We start from the raw sequence: 15,644 nt of genomic DNA on the forward strand, positions 1-15,644 counted from the left end.
GCTGATGGCTCCATAAATGCATGTTCAAGTCCTAGAAGTACCTCGAGTCCAGCACCAGGCCGCTCCTTCTGGCAAATCCCGGCCTGGCAGCCGCCGCCTCCCGCCCAGGCCTGTGTCCGCCTCTGCCAGCCAGAGGCTTTCGGGAGCCAGTGTGGGAGCAAACTCCCATGACTCACGGCTGGGGAAGCTGTCAGGGTGAGGGGAGGCGGGGGCACACCAGGCCAAGGGAAGGGAGAGAGGGAAGGAGAAGGAAGGGGGAGTGGACGGGAAGAGGGAAAGGAATCAGAATAGGGAAGAAGGAAGCAAGAGAGGGAGGGAGGGAGGAAGAAAATATGGGGAATAGTAACAATAATAAATACTTTCCTAGTACTGACAATTTTCTTCAATTGTATGAAGTCCTGAAAACGCACACTCACCACCCTGGCTGGTGTGGCTCAGTTGGGTGAGCACTGTCCCATGCACCAAGAGGTCCCTGGTTCGATTCCTGGGCCAGGCACATGTCTGGTTTCAGGCTAGGTCCCCAGTAGGGGGTGTGTAGGAGGTAGCTGATCCATGTTTCTCTCTCTCTCCCTTTCTCTCTAAAACCAATAAAAATGGGTGGGGAGATTGACAAAATAAAGAGAAAGAGCACTCATGGACATGACAACAGTGTGGTGATTGGGAGGGTTGGGGGAGGAGGGCATAGAGGGGATAAATGGTGATGGAAAAGATAAAATAAAATAAAAATCAATAAAAATATTTTAAAAACTGACAATCACCTTTAACCCTGAAAACAACCCTATGGGGTAGGTTCCTCTATCAGATCCTTTTTTATGGATAAAAAATAAGATGTGAGGCATGGAGATCTTACTCTAAAGACAAACAGGTTGGAAGTGGTGGATTCAGATGTGGAAAAAAAGGGGGGGAAAGCTGGCATGGTGGTTGGGATGGAGAAGGCGAGGACAGTGTGAAGGACAGGGATGAGGTCGACTGGTGTGAAAGTGCCAGGGTGTGGGGGACAGAGAGCAGGGTCCTGGAAGCTGGAATCTGGCTCATGGGGATTGTGTCTAAGCAGAGGCGAGAGCCCAGCCTACTCCCCCGGGAATTTAAGGGTAGAGAAGGCTCCTGACTGGGATGGGGTTCCTTGGCAGGTTATACTGGAGAGTTCTTGGTGACTCGTGAACCCAAGACAAATACAAGGCCATCGTTAGACGTGGATCCTTCTTTCTCTCTCTCTCTTTTTGTTAATCCTCACCCAAGGATATTTTTTCATTGATTTTTTTTTTTTTTTTCAGAGAGAGTGGAAAGCAGGGGAGAGACAGAAAGAAAGAAACATTATATGACAGAGACACATCAATTGGTTGCCTTCTGCACATACTCCGACCAGGGCCAGGATCGAGCCTGCAACCGAGGCACATGCCCTTGACCGGAATCCAACCTGCAACCCTTCAGTCTGCTGGCCGATACTCTATCCACTGAGCCCAACCAGCTAGAGCTATCCTTCCTTCTTAACAAAAAACATACAGGTGCCACAAATATAATCTTATTTCATCATGCTTGGGGGCAAGGGAATCATAGAAACAAAGAAAGGAAGTTATTGACATAAATACAAATGGCTTCTCTGTTCCTTAGCACCTGTCGGTCACTTGTACATCAGTTATGTCATGTGTGATTCCCGTTTTGTGATTAAAAAAGGGTTCAGAGAGAAGAAATTCAATTAGTAAGAATCTGGGGTCTGAACTCGGTCTTCTCCAGATCTTTAGCTCTTTGCTGTGCACCACATTCAAACTCATGCTCAGGTTCCCTCCAACGCAATTAATTGTTTTCGAGCCAGCTTCCCAGAATGAAACATTCTGTGGAACAAGACCCCGGCCTATTTATTACCATGAGGAGATGAATGCTAAGATCAGTTTAAAATCATATTGCTTATGTCACATGTCCCCTCAATAATTGTTTATAGAACAGCGTGTTTAAAACATTAAAAAATTGGTTCCCAAAAAAGTAGAGTGTGCGCCTGTCCTCCTAGGAGCGAGTTAATAGAGGCAAACAGTAGTGTTCTTGGAAATCCCTGGGATAAATAATTTTGTACACGCCGTTCCCTTTGCCCCACCTTGCCTGGGGCCACACCCTGGTCCCTCTCTGGAATGGAGCTCTGCTGAAGCCTTATCTTGTTCTCAGTGGGGCTGCCTTCCCTTCCCCCACTCCACCTCCCACACCCCCACATCCTCTGCTTTTTTCTATGAAATTCTTATCCATACCCCTTGGAAATCGAGCCCCACAAGGGTAGGGGCTGGTCTTTCTTCATCGTTGCTGCTCCTAAGCAAGCTGCCTGGCTCGTAGTAGTTGCACAATAAATATTTGCTGGATGAATGTCTGCCTGGGTCGCCAGCTGCAGAACACAGACTGGCTGGCATCGTTAATGTGTGTTCTCTCTTCCCATTACTTGTCTTTTCTATTTATATTCCTAGCACCAACCCTGGCACGCAGAATGGGAGCTCTGTTAATGCTTGTCAAAGGAATCAAGGAGTGAAAGGAATAGTGCAATACTGTTTTACAAAACACAGCTTTCAATAGAAACAGAATTTTTCCACTTTGTGAAATAACATCCCATCTCTTCTTATGTCCGTGAAGACAGTGGTGGTGGGATGGCGGGTGGGGGCATAATTTACAATCTCTATATGTGGGCACATTTGTGCGGTGAATCTAATGATCAGAGATTCCTAAGGCTTCTGGCTGAGAGACATCGTAACAATCGAGTGGCGGTAGTAATAATAGTGATGCTTCAATGTTATTGAGCACTTGCTGTAGTCCAGGCACTGTGCCAAGGGTATATTAATTTATTTAATTCCTACAGCCAACACTGTGAGGACTAGTTATTTTCCCCATTCAACACGGGGAAGAAACTGAGGCACAACGAGTTATGTAAGCAGGGCTTTACGATGCCTATGGGTATGTGCAGAGGGACTTCTCTGCTGCCCTGGGGGTGAGGGGAAGGGGCAAGACTGTGTGAAGTCCAGGAAGGCTACCAGGCCAGGCCAGAGCCTGATATATATTAGAGGTCCAGTGCACGGATTCATGCATGGGTGGGGTCCCTCAGCCTGGCCTGCGCCCTCTTGCAATCCAGGACCCCTCAGGGGATGTCGGACTTCCGGGTTTCAACCTGATTCCTGCTTGGCCTGTGGGGATCGGGCCAAAACCTGGCAGTCCGACATCCCCCTGAAGGATGTAGCAGTGCCAAAGCGGCAGCGAAGGGGCTCATCCGCCCTGCTGCGCCTTCCGCTGCAGCCGTCACCTGGTAGCGCTGAAGTGGAGGCGGGAGAGGTTCCTGCCACCACAGCTGCGCTCGCCAGCTGTGAGCCTGGCTTCTGGCTGAGTGGCACTCCCGCTGTGGGAGTACACTGACAACCAGGGGGCAGCTCCTGCATTGAGTGTCTTCCCCCTGGTGGTCAGTATATGTCATAGCAACTGGTCGACCGGTCATTCTGGTCATTCAGACTTAATGGTCATTTAGGCTGTATATATATATATATATATATATATATATAATGTATATATATATACACTAAAGGCCCAGTGCATGAAATTTGTGCATGGGATGGAGTGTCCCTCAGCCCAGCCTGTGCCCTCTCACAATCCGGGACCCCTCAGGTAGGGTTCCTAGGCCTGGCCAGCAATCAGGGCCTATTGGGGCTTTCCTTCTTCTGGCTGCCGGCAGCTGGCCCTGCTCCCGCCACTGCCACTGCTTGGCATCTGTGCAGTACTGCCCCCTGCCAACACTCACCTTTCTCTGTGGCTGACAGGCATGGGGTACAATCGCTTGGTTGGCCTGGGCCTCCCTCTGCAGGGAGATGGCTGGCTGGCCCCGCACACCCACCATGGTGTCACAGACCAGTGGCCTGGGCCTCCCTCTTTGGGGCGATTACAGAGCCACCTCCCCCCGCTCCCCAGATCGATCACCCCGCCAGCCGGTGTCCTGGGCCTCCCTCTGTGGGGTGATGGATCACAGAGCCCTCCATCGATCGCCCCGCAGAGGGCCTCCATCTGTGGGGTGATTGTGGGATGATGGCAGGGCCCCCCGACCAATCGCATTGCATCTGCCTTGGCTGTCCTGGCACCAGTGCGTGCCATAGCGTGGTCGTCCGGAAGGTCATCCGGACAGTCGTTCTGCTGTTTGGTCATTTGGTCGATTTGGATATTATGCTCTCTCTCTTTTCTCTCTCTCTCTCTCTCTCTCTCTCTCTCTATATATATATATATATATAGATAGATAGATAGATATGTGTGTGTGTGTGTGTATCACCTATATATGTATGATACCGCCTATATCCAGAGCAGTTATTCTGTTAAATATTTTATATATTGAGATTCTGCAAAAGATTTCTCAGAGGGATGGGGTTTTGTCTAGCTAGGAAAAAGGCTTATAAATTTTTTTTAAAAAATAGATGTTTTAGTTTCACAGATAAGAAGACTAAGATTTCAGGGATGTGAAATTGCAATTGTCATTAGTGGCCAAGCCAGGTCTAAAAATCTCAACTCCAAACAGTCCAGGAATCTATTTCCTGTGCCACAGCACCCAGATGCCCAAGTGTCCCATAACGACACTTGCATTTGGTACACTCATTGAGCAAGACTGCTTTGTCCAGAACTTTTGTTTCCAGAGGTATGTCCTGAGCAATATGAGTAAACTACGGTAAACTGAGAAATGTTTGTCTCACAGAGTTGTTAGAGAGGAAAACAGGGAGGATGATGAGGCAGGTGAGACAAGGCAGAAGTAGAAAGAAAATGTGGGGGATGGAGGGAAGACCCAGGTGTGTGGAGGTGGGGTGAAGGCATAGGCAGGGTCCTGGCCCTGGAATAAAAATGACAGTGGCAATAACAATATCCCTATTTTTTTTAATTGAATTGAATTTTATTTTCCATCACCATTGATCCCCTAATGACACTATTTTTTTTTTAATGCCTAACATGGGACATGCTTACAAAGCTATGTGCTTTAGGCCAGTCAACTCTGTTTCCTTGAAGGGGAAACCAAAGCTTACAGAGCTGGTCAGCAGCCGAGAGAAACTCAACCAAGGCCCGGCTGGCCTCAAAGGACACGCTCTGAACCCTCAGCTACGCTGAGACTTCAAGGCCCCAGAATCCCAGGGGCCCAGACGGTCTTGCAGAGGCATATCTTGGGACTGGGTCTGGCTAAGGGCTAGGGCCCCTGCCGACTCGGGGACTTGGGGGAAGGTTTGCGTTAGATCTCCCTTCACGGCCAGCTGAGCCGGGCTGGGCAATGTGCTGACCTGGGGACTACACCACCGGTTCCCCTGTTAGAGATAAAATGCTGACTCCCGTTGGCCGCGTTTTACTCAGCAACCAAGGAGGAAACCAGGGCCAAAAGTCATCCCAAGGTCATTAGAGCCGTGTTGGAAGCCCTATTTGACAGAGAGGAAAGCTCGGGTCAGAACGGAGGAAACATTTGTGAAGGCAACACACAGCTCAGACGTGGCTGACCTTGGAGTCAACCCCTGGTCTTAGGGGATTTCCTCTTTGCAAGGTCCCCGGACACTGAAGGTACCAGCAGGGCTTAGGTGTCTGGAGGGAAGGAGAAGCGCTCCACCGAGGGGCCCGGACTACAAAGGAAAGCCGGGCCCCGGCTCTGCAGAGGGCACCGCGCTGGTCCTGCTCCTCTGGGGCTGGGTGGGGGCCCGGAGGAGCTGTGCCCAGAGGTATTTTTGTCTTCTTGCTTCAACCCAGGCAGCTCCACTTGGAATGATTTATGATGATTTGGGTTTGTTTTGTAAACACAGCCCGTACCACGGGAGGGAGTCACATTCCCAGGGTCTTCCTTCACGGGTGGGATCAATCTAAAATTATCTTTGGCTGCTGCTTCACTGTGAGAGTTCTCCCGTTGTTGAGCCTAGAACATTAGCAGGGCCAGAGGCCTCAGGGCTTACCTGGCCCATTTTATAGTTGGTGAAACTGAGGCCCAGAGAGCGGGAGCCAGTGGCCTGAAGCATGCCGCCAGCCAGGCCCACCGCCAGGCTAGCATGCCTCACACCCTCAGATATTTCCTCTGTGGTCTACAGCTCTGAGGAGGGGACTGTGGACATGGCAGATACAGTCTGCGGCTCCATGGAGCTTACAGTCTGTCAGGGGAGATGGATTTTAAACAAACAATTAAAAGCACGTAGAAGGATTAGAGGTTGCTTTCAGGACTTATAACAAGGGGTACCACCTGGCCTGGGGTTGAGTGGTGGCTGCCTTGAGGGCCTGAGGTTTAGAAGGAGGAGAGTTGGTCCATGGAGAGAAGGAGACAGCTTGTCTGGGCAGAGGGACCAGCCTGGACTCGGGACAGGTGGGGGAACAGGCATGAGGCTCTGAACACTGGCCCATGAGGGAGCTGGGGGGCACGAGAGGAGGCAGGGGAGTGGGGCAGGAGATCTGGCGGGCCTCATGGGAGTTTAGTGGGGATTCTAAGCACAGCCAGGAGGGTCTGAAGCAGGACAGGGAAGGGATGAGGTTTGGATTGCTTTGTAAGTCTGATTGCTCAGCTGCATTGAAGGGAATGAGCTGGGGAGCACCTGATATACATAGAGACGGTACCCTGTGTGCAGCGGCCTCCATGCCTCAGCATCCCCCATTAGCATATGCACAGCTGGGATAGGGGATTCCAGCTATGGTTTCTTTTAGGAGTTAAGGACAAAGTTGGTCATGAGACACATGCTCTGTAAAACCCTTGTGGCCTAAACTGGGACAAAAGTCATACAATGGTGTCCTTGCTGGCGTCCAAGGGACATAGTGGACTAGGCAAGGCCTGGAGGAAATGCCTGGATGGAGGAGGGGATGCCAAGGGGCCAGGTACAACCTGGGGGACTTTTTGGCTGGCCTGGCCTAGGTCTCCTGACCTGGATGGGGGCAAAGCTGGGCTTGCCAACCAGTCGCTGGAGAAAGAGGTGAGTGTCTTCCGGTGCCTGTGAGTGCAGGGAGCTCCAGAGCTGTAAAAACTCTGCCCCAAACACTCCTGCGTGCCAAGCAGGCACATCCAAATCTGGAGTTTTCCACCCCTGATTTCTCACACTGGCCCCAATGCTTCCTTTTACAGAGAACTCCACAGTTCACAAGGCTGTTTTACATGTTCTTTCTTTTTCAGTTTCTTTGTCTTTTTCATCTGCCTTCTGCCTGTCTGTCTTTTCCTTTTTTGCCTTAAAGGCAATATGATGCAGTTAAATGCATGGGTTTTAGAAATAAGCAAGTCTGGGTTTGAATCATGGCTTTTCAACTTACCAGTTGAGTCACTTTGAGTAAGGGTCCTCAACTCTTGGATTCTCACTTTCCTCATCTGTAAAATGGGTGTGTTAATTTCTTAATCACGGAGTTGTAAGGTTTGAACCAAGCAATATGTGTAATACATGCCCGAACTTGACACATAGTAGGTGCACAATAAGCTCATTCATTTGTTCAGTGTTTCTTTGGCAGCTACTATGGGCCAGGCCCTGGGCTCAGTACTGGGGTTATAATGCTGATCCCTAAAACACTCCTTTCAAGTCTTCAGCAGGGATCAGTGTCCCTGTGTCCCAAGTGCACCTTGGGGGGAAAATAGCTCCTCCCAGGAAAGATCTGGAAAGTGGCCCCAGATATGCAGATGGACATAGAGGCTATTTAAGCAACGCTGTGAAGGGCCCAGGCTCTCATCTTTTGCCATATTTTTCCTCTTGCAGTTTCCTTGTTCAATTCTTTTCAAATAATCAATCACATTGTGCCTATATCACATGGCAGGCCCTGAACCAGGTCCTTCCCCAGACACCAAGGTAAGCTGTGGGTGCCAGAGGCTAAAACCAACAGTAGTTAGCATATTAATACAAAAAGACCCATTGGAAGGCCAATGAACTTGGATATTCAGCAGGGCTGAAAATCAGCTAATATTGCCCTGCTGTGGGCTCAATGGCTCAAGGCAATTCCCTAACCTGATAATCCTTTTACTGTTTACCAAACTTTACCTTTGATATGCCTGTATGCATTGCTAAAGGGCAAATGTGTATTCAAGTAAATAAAAAACAGATGGTCAGAAGTCGGTGTGCCTCTCCAAGAGAGAGTTCTCCACCTGGCCCCCCATGCCTTCTAAATTCATATTTATTGTATAGTATTTTCATTTGTGCGTCGGCCCCTCCTTCAGATCCTGAAGCCCACCGCAAACATTGTGGCATGTGGGCCTTGGCCAGTCTGATAATGCTGACAGGATGGTGACTGAGAGGGTGTTGGGAAAAGACCTGCCCCATGAGGAATGTCTGCAGGAGCCAGTCTCTAGCTTGGTGGTAAAAGGCTCAGCTAGTCTCCTAATTTCTGAAGCCTAACATAGGAAAGGGGTCCCAGGTAATTTATGGGACCCCTGGAGGCAGAACCTGGTAGAAATCACCATCAGGCTACTTGGTCCCATGAAAAGGAAGGGAGCTTTCTGTTCTGTTCGGGTGTCCAGCTGTCTGATAGAGAAGGCCGTCTCACAAACAGCAAGCTCCACCTCTGCAGCGCTCAGCCAAACACCCACCCGGTGCTGAAAGGGAATTCCTGCTTTGGGTGGGAGGTTGGATGGGATGACTTCCAGGCTTCCAAGTAGCTGGGAGATGCAAGGCTTCTAAGTTTTCATGGTCAGGCTCAGACCACCTTCCCTTGGACACTTGCCAGCTTCCTCCCTCTGGGGATTGCCCTGCAGCTTACTTCACTCCTTCCTGAACCCAGCCCCGGAACCTCCACCGTCTGGGCAACATACCAACCCTGGTCCAACGGCTGGGGCCTGCGCGAGGCAGTTTCCAGTCTGTGCTCTGGCTGGACGATTGAGTTTTGTTCTTGCATCAGCCCCTTTTAGAAATCTTCCCTCTTTAGGTATTTGTGTTTTCTTTCTTAGATTTCTCTTTCACACACATTTCCTGTCATTGAAAGATACACTCCCAGATCTGTCACTATACCCTTAAGCCTGATGTTTTGGAAAATCCATCAGCTCTAGAGTCAGGATTCAAATCCCAGTGCTTACTCCTACTTACTCTCCTGGTTGTCCTGGTCAAGGCCCTTGACCTCTGCAAGAGATTTGCATCTTACTATCTGTGAGAGAAGGTAATAGCGACTCCTAGCTCACAGCCATGCTGTGAGACCACACAGATAATAGCCCTCGAAGAACTTAGAACAAAAGTCAGTAAATCTGAAGATCTAATTGGCTTTATTAAGCAATGTGTGAATATGGCACATCCTATTTAATAGCTAGGAGGGTGCTCCAAGGGGTTGTACAAAATGGAAGGTTTTTATAGACAGGAGGGTGGGGCAAGGGAGTTATTAGCAAAAGAAAAAATAAAAGGTTTATTTTTAGGCCAGGTCATCTTTGGGGGGTAGGGCACGGTAATGGTATCATGTAGATTACCTCACCAGTATCAATCAGAAGACTCCAGACTGATGGATTGATTTATTAATTTTTTAAAAATCCTTACCTGAGGACATGCTTAGAGAGAGGAAGGGAGTGAGAAAGAAAGAGAGAGAGAAACATCAATTGATTGCCTTCTGTATACCTCCTACCAGGGATACACCTACAACCTAGATACGTGCCCTGACTGGGAATTGAATTGGCAACCTTTTGGTGCATGGGACAATGCTCCAACCAAGTAAGCCACTCCAGCCGGGCCAGCTGGATGAATTTAAAATTCCACTCCTGGGAAAGGCTGAAAGATAGTTCATTAGATGGTTATTGTTTTGGTTGGGTGAACTGGCTTAGCGAAAGTGACTCCATTTTGGCCCAGTTTTTTTCTTTTTCTTCCAACAGTTCACAATCCTTCATTTACTTTCTATGTATTAACTTTAGAACTATTTCTCGCACCTTTTAGAAATCAGACTCATACCGGAATTGAAAATATTATAGAAGTTTCATAATCCGATTCAGCCTTTTGCTGTGAAGGAAAGTGCGCCTCAGAGGGGTGAAGACACTTGCTTATCTAGTGGCAGAGCCAGGAAGAGGATGCAAGGGGTCTTTGCTCTTCTTGACGGATGTCCTTTTATGCATCATAATTTCCCTAATGAGAATTAATTAAGGGTTAGTGTGATTTTCTGGAAGGTTGCTTTAAAAATAACCAATCACAAGCATGTAATTAAATAAATTAACACCAAAGCCCTTTCCATGAAATTTGCTATTTAAAGAATTGGAAAGAAAATAAACAAACAAACACATAAGTAAATAAATAGAGGAAAATGGGATTGTGGACAAAACAGGGCCCACATACTAAACATGGCAAGCTCAGGGGAGGCCAGCATGGCAGGTCCTACAAACTCAGAGACCAACAGTAACCGCATAGGGGTGGTCTGAACATAAAAATTGCTCACTGAAAGGGGGTCACGGTGTAGTCACGCCCTAGGCCTGTTGCTTCCTTGGCAAAGGTCAAGCTTCACCTTTTGTCTTGTGTCTGACTTTAGTCTTTTTGCATCTAGGATAACATGCCTTTGAGATGTCAGGGGACTCTTCCTTGCTGGCCCCCTCAAGGAACAAAAGCAGACACCAGGAGGCAGGCCACAGAACCTCCGTGTGATCTGCTGCCCACATACCATCTCTATGCGCTGGAAATGCTCACTGTCCTGTTCCCGCTGATGTAAAAGGTGTATGCGTTTCTCTGTTTTACTTTTTATCCAGTCTCAGCGATTTCCCCGCTTTGCTTTCTCCCGCCCCCTTAGTCTACACCAGTGGATTTCATGTAACCCTCTGCGTCTCCTCCTTTGATTCTAATGTACAAAATAACTGGGAAAACTGCCATTCTCCAGAGCATCTCAACCTGTTGAGGTTTTGCTTCCCAGGAATTGTTATCCATCTGGCTCAAATAAACTCATAAAAACTCTCTACAGATTTGGATGTTTCTTTCATTGACAGGATTTGATGCTACTTTCTGCTTCTGTGCTTCAGAGGATGCCAGACATTGGCTTCCAGGGGTCCAGCAGCCCCAACCAGCCTTCCATGCCTCTGAGAAGCAAGGGCCAGCCCGAGCGAACTCCGCAGGAATGCCTCCTTTTAACAGCCCTCCTGGATTACTTCTTGGAATACCATTTCCGGGGCCAGTGCTCTCAGCCTGTGTGTTTTAAATCATTTACAGATGTGCTACCAAACTTTTTTCAGGATGCGAGAAAGTTCCTTTTGCTTCAGCTGCACATCACACTGTTGTAATGATGCCAGGTGGGGAGAACTTAGAGCTAAGTGTCTTTGAAGAGTGGGGTCAGCTGAATAATGCAATAACAAGGCATTTCAATGAAAACTTTTCCGGAATAGGTGGGGACTTGGTTTTGGGAATATATAAAGCAGAGACAAGGTCAAGTCAACCTCCAGCTAAGGGGCACTGAGTGAACCCTACCAGTTCTGGCCTCAGGGAGAGACCTTGGTAAATACTAGCCCCTCCCATGCGCATTGCCCACATTACCGATTTCAAGTGTGCTGCCCCAAATTCCAGAACCTGAAAGTGTGCTGTGAACAAAAAGGCCTGAGAGCCATTGTCCTGAGGGTGACAGGGAACAAAGTGTTCCCTGGCGACATAATTATGTGCAATACTGGTTTGCACAAAGTTCAACCGGATTCTTCACTGCAGGATTTCTCAGTGCCTTTAGTGTGCTCATGCATGTGGACACTCCCCCAGGGCAGGTTTAGAAAGTGGCCTTTATCCATCCTTCTTGGTCACAGAGCCCTGTTTTCCTTTTCAAGAACATATGTGGTGGCTGGTGTTCAGAGGAAATGCCTCCAGGAGGATTTCACCTTCTCTCTTTTTGTCTGAGCAAAGTTTAAAGGGTGTTTATACAAAGGGTTAATTCAAAGATTGACCCTTTATCATCCCTGATACCCAACTCAGCCGCTCACCTGGAGGCCTGACTCTACTTAAGGTTCTTTCTGAGCATATCTGAGAGGATTCAAAGGGCAACTCCCTTATGGAGGAGATGGGACCACTTCTTAATGCAAAGAGGAAAGCTGGTACCTCGTACACTCTACCTCAGGGTTAGAGCATCTTTGGGGGACTTGCCTCCTTAACCAGATACTCTTGTAAATCTCTTTGCTTATAAGGCTGTTTCCACAGTGTAGCTGCCAGCTACCCTGTGCAGGACACACTGTGTGTTGCAACTCAGTTCTCTCCAGCTCGCTGTGCACTGTGGAAAGCCTTCATGTCTTGGCCCGAATGGCCCAGCCTGGAGCTAAACCTCCAGTGTGTCATTAGCCTGAGCAAGTTTGGTATGTTTCTCCAGTGTTTTGGACTAATTTTTTCTCATCAGTAAACAAGGGGGTAAGACTAGGTGAAACAAACACTCACGGACATTCAGTAACTCTACCCCAGCTAGAGGCCATGCTTTGGCAATGCAACATAGGGTGTTTGTTGTTGTTGTTGTTTTTGATAGCTGTATGCCAATAAATTATAATACAGCATGTTGTCTGCAAGAAGTGCCACAGAGGGCAGGGAAGAGGAAGGGATAAATTCTGTCTGGAAGATCTTTAAGATTCCTTCCGGCACTGGCATTTTTTTTTTTTAATTTATTGATTTGAGAGAAAGACAGAGAGAGAAACATTGATTTGTTGTTCCATTTACTTATGCATTCATTGGTTGATTCTTGTATGTGCCCTGACCAGGGGTCAAATCTGAAATCTTGGCATATCGGGATCACGTTCTAACCAACTGAGCTACCCAGCCAGGACCTAGTACTGACATTCTTACATACTGTGCCTTCAGGATCTTTTCTTCTTGATATAGTTGGCCCGGAGCCTTCTGATTATCAAAAGAGCAGACCTTGACTTAGCCCAGCCCAGCAGGGCTATCCTGACCCACTCCCCCAAGAAGGAGTGGACGTTCCTCCTGACCACAAGTGTACCTTAGATATGAAGTATAAACTGTGAGTTTGTCGCTCATCCTCCAGAGCCCGCCTCCAAATATGTGAGGACGAGGATGGGTCCCTGCATGGAGACCGCAGGCTCCTAGCACTTCTCCCTACCCAGAGGCAACAACTGAATCTCCTCACCCAGGCTCCTCAACCCTCCAGGTGCGCTGCAGAGAGGGCACACATTCTGCTTTAGCACCTACCCCTCTTCCCTCCTTCTGAGATTTGCCGGCTCACTTCCTCCTTCCCTGTTCTTATTTTTCTCCTCCTCTTTTCCCTCCTTTCCTCCCCTTCCACACTCAAAGTACCATTTGCTGAGAATGATTTCAGAAACAATGCAATTATCAATACTAATGAGTTGCTGGTTCCAGTCTCAGACACACGGTCTGCTGATTCCTAGCCGACCCAGGGTGTGAAGACTTTGGCTCTCAGAGCCTTCAGTCACTACTAGAATACTCTAGAAAGCCGAGACCTTAACAACAACAACAAAAATATCCTATTCCACCAGGGACAAAATACCCGGAAGCAGCATTGTTAGTAGCGGTAGCCACAGGCCACCCACCCTCTGCCCTCCCTCACCTTCACATCCCCAGGGAGGCTCTAGAAAACAAAGAGTTGGGGCCCAGAGAGCCAAGGGTGTGTTGGCACCAGGAAGCCTGGAGACCTGGAATGGGGGGTCAGGAATGGGAGGACCAGCAGGTCTACCAGCTGGGAGCTCCTTGCCATCCCTTCTGAGCTAGTCAGAAATCGGGTCCTCTAATCAACTCCAGCCTCCAATCCAAGCTCACACTGCCCTACTCCACCCCACCTCCTGCCCACTTGACTGATACGTCTGAGGCCACCCAACATTTTCAAATTTTTAAGAGTGACAACTACCATCGCCCTCCTTCCCTCCCTCCTTCCTTCCCTCCCTCCTTCCTTCTCTCCCTCCCTCCCTCCCTCCCGTCTTTCCTTCCTTCCTTTCTTCCTTCCTCCTTCCCTTCCTTTCCCTTCCCTCCCCTCTCCCCTCTCCTTCCTTCATTCCTTCCTTCTTTACTAAATCTATCTGTTTATCTTATTCTTCCCTTGTCCATCCCTGGACCTTCCCTTAGGGCAGTGGTCGGCAAACTGCAGCTTGCGAGCCACATGCGGCTCTTTGGCCCCTTGAGTGTGGCTCTTCCTAAGCCTTAGGAGTACCCTAATTAAGTTAATAACAATGTACCTACCTATATAGTTTAAGTTTAAAAAATTTGGCTCTCACCGAAACCAGTTTGGCTCAGTGGATAGAGCGTCAGCCTGCGGACTGAAAGGTCCTGGGTTCGGTTCCGGTCAAGGGCATGTACCTGGGTTGTGGGCACATCCCCAGTAGGAGATGTGCAGGAGGCAGCTAATCGATGTTTCTCTCTCATCGATATTTCTAACTCTCTATCTCTCTCCCTTCCTCTCTGTAAAAAATCCATAAAATATATTTTTAAAAAAATCATAATGCTAATTTAAAAACATTAAAAAAAAATTTGGCTCTCAAAAGAAATTTCAATTGTTGTACTGTTGATATTTGGCTCTGTTGACTAATGAGTTTGCAGACCACTGCCTTAGGGCTTCTGCAACATCCCAAATTTCTTCTTTTCTCCGGCTCCTTCTCCATCTGACATACAGGGGAAGAAATGACGCACCTGCTGACCCCACTTTTCTCCACACTGCTTTGTTAATCTCCACGCCACTACTCTGCCAAAACCTGCTTCTTTTTGGGTAACCGACAACCTCCCAATAACCTCTTTTCCTTTTTTATCCTATTCAACTGCTTTGGGGCATCAATATTTAATAAAATTTGTACTATGAAAATGATAACCCCAAATAATACCTCTCATTATAGAGTAGAAAGTAAAACATCACCAACCCCACCCCCATGCCATTCCCCAGAGACAGCCACTATAAATAATTTCGTAAAGATTCCTCTACACTGCTGCTCATGAATTTACAAATTTGGATCATTTCAACAGACCCTTCTGCAGTTGACATTTTCATTTAACACTACGGTGCAGTTGTCTTTCCCTGTAAGTATGTCTAGATAGGCATCATTTAGAAAATATCCAAATGGTGTTTCATTATGTGGCTACAGCATAATTCACTTAGCAAATCTTCTGTGGATGGACACTGAGGTGGTTTCTACTTATTTATTGGCTTGTTGATTTATTGGTATACTAGAGGCCCGGTGCACGAAATTTGTGCGGGGAGGGGGGGGAGGGGGGTTGTTCCTCATCCTGGCCTGCACCCTCTCCAATCTGGGATTCCTCTCACAATGAGGGACTGCTGGCTCCTAACCGCTCGCCTACCTGCCTGCCTGATTGCCCCTAACCGCTTTTGCCTGCCAGCCTGATCACCCCCTAACTGCTCCCCTGCCAGCCTGATTGACACCTAACTGCTCCCCTGCCAGCCCAATCTCCCCCAACTGCCCTCCCCTGCCAACCATCTTGTGACGACGTGGAGGCGGCCATCTTGTGATGACATGGGGGTGGCCATCTTGGGATGTGAGGGCATGATGGTCAATTTGCATATTACCTCTTTATCATATAGGATTCTCTCATGTATGCATTCATTCCCATTTCAAACAATACTGCAATGAACTCCTTTTACGTCTGTCTTTACAAAGTTGTGCTTGAAGTACTGGACATGGCTCAACACTCTCTTCTTGAGAGCTTGTTTGGAGGTTCTAGCAGGGGAGCACAGCTACTTGTATACTCTTGACTGAAGACCGAAGCCGGTCCTCTCCTCTGGGGAGAAGGTCATCCTCTTCGACCAAGCATGCAGCTTCAGGAGGACGCACATGG

At 48.2% G+C, this 15,644-nt stretch overlaps 1 long non-coding RNA gene across 2 annotated transcripts in view; it reads left to right on the top strand.

The window, feature by feature from the left end:
- Window positions 1-10,783, top strand: part of LOC139011617 (uncharacterized) — a 55,735-nt gene extending 44,952 nt beyond the window's left edge. The window contains exon 4 of one of the 2 annotated variants that reach the window (XR_011471608.1): window positions 10,429-10,783. This is a non-coding gene — a long non-coding RNA (uncharacterized lncRNA). Of the gene's footprint in view, window positions 1-1,274; window positions 1,943-10,428 lie in introns of those variants that run through there. The other variant, XR_011471609.1, reaches the window with a different exon arrangement.
- The last annotated feature ends 4,861 nt before the right edge of the window (window positions 10,784-15,644 follow it).

Source organism: Myotis yumanensis, unplaced genomic scaffold, assembly GCF_028538775.1.
Source record: "Myotis yumanensis isolate MYYU_CA2020_CCGP unplaced genomic scaffold, mMyoYum1.0.hap1 SCAF_5, whole genome shotgun sequence".
Lineage (NCBI taxonomy): Eukaryota > Metazoa > Chordata > Mammalia > Chiroptera > Vespertilionidae > Myotis > Myotis yumanensis.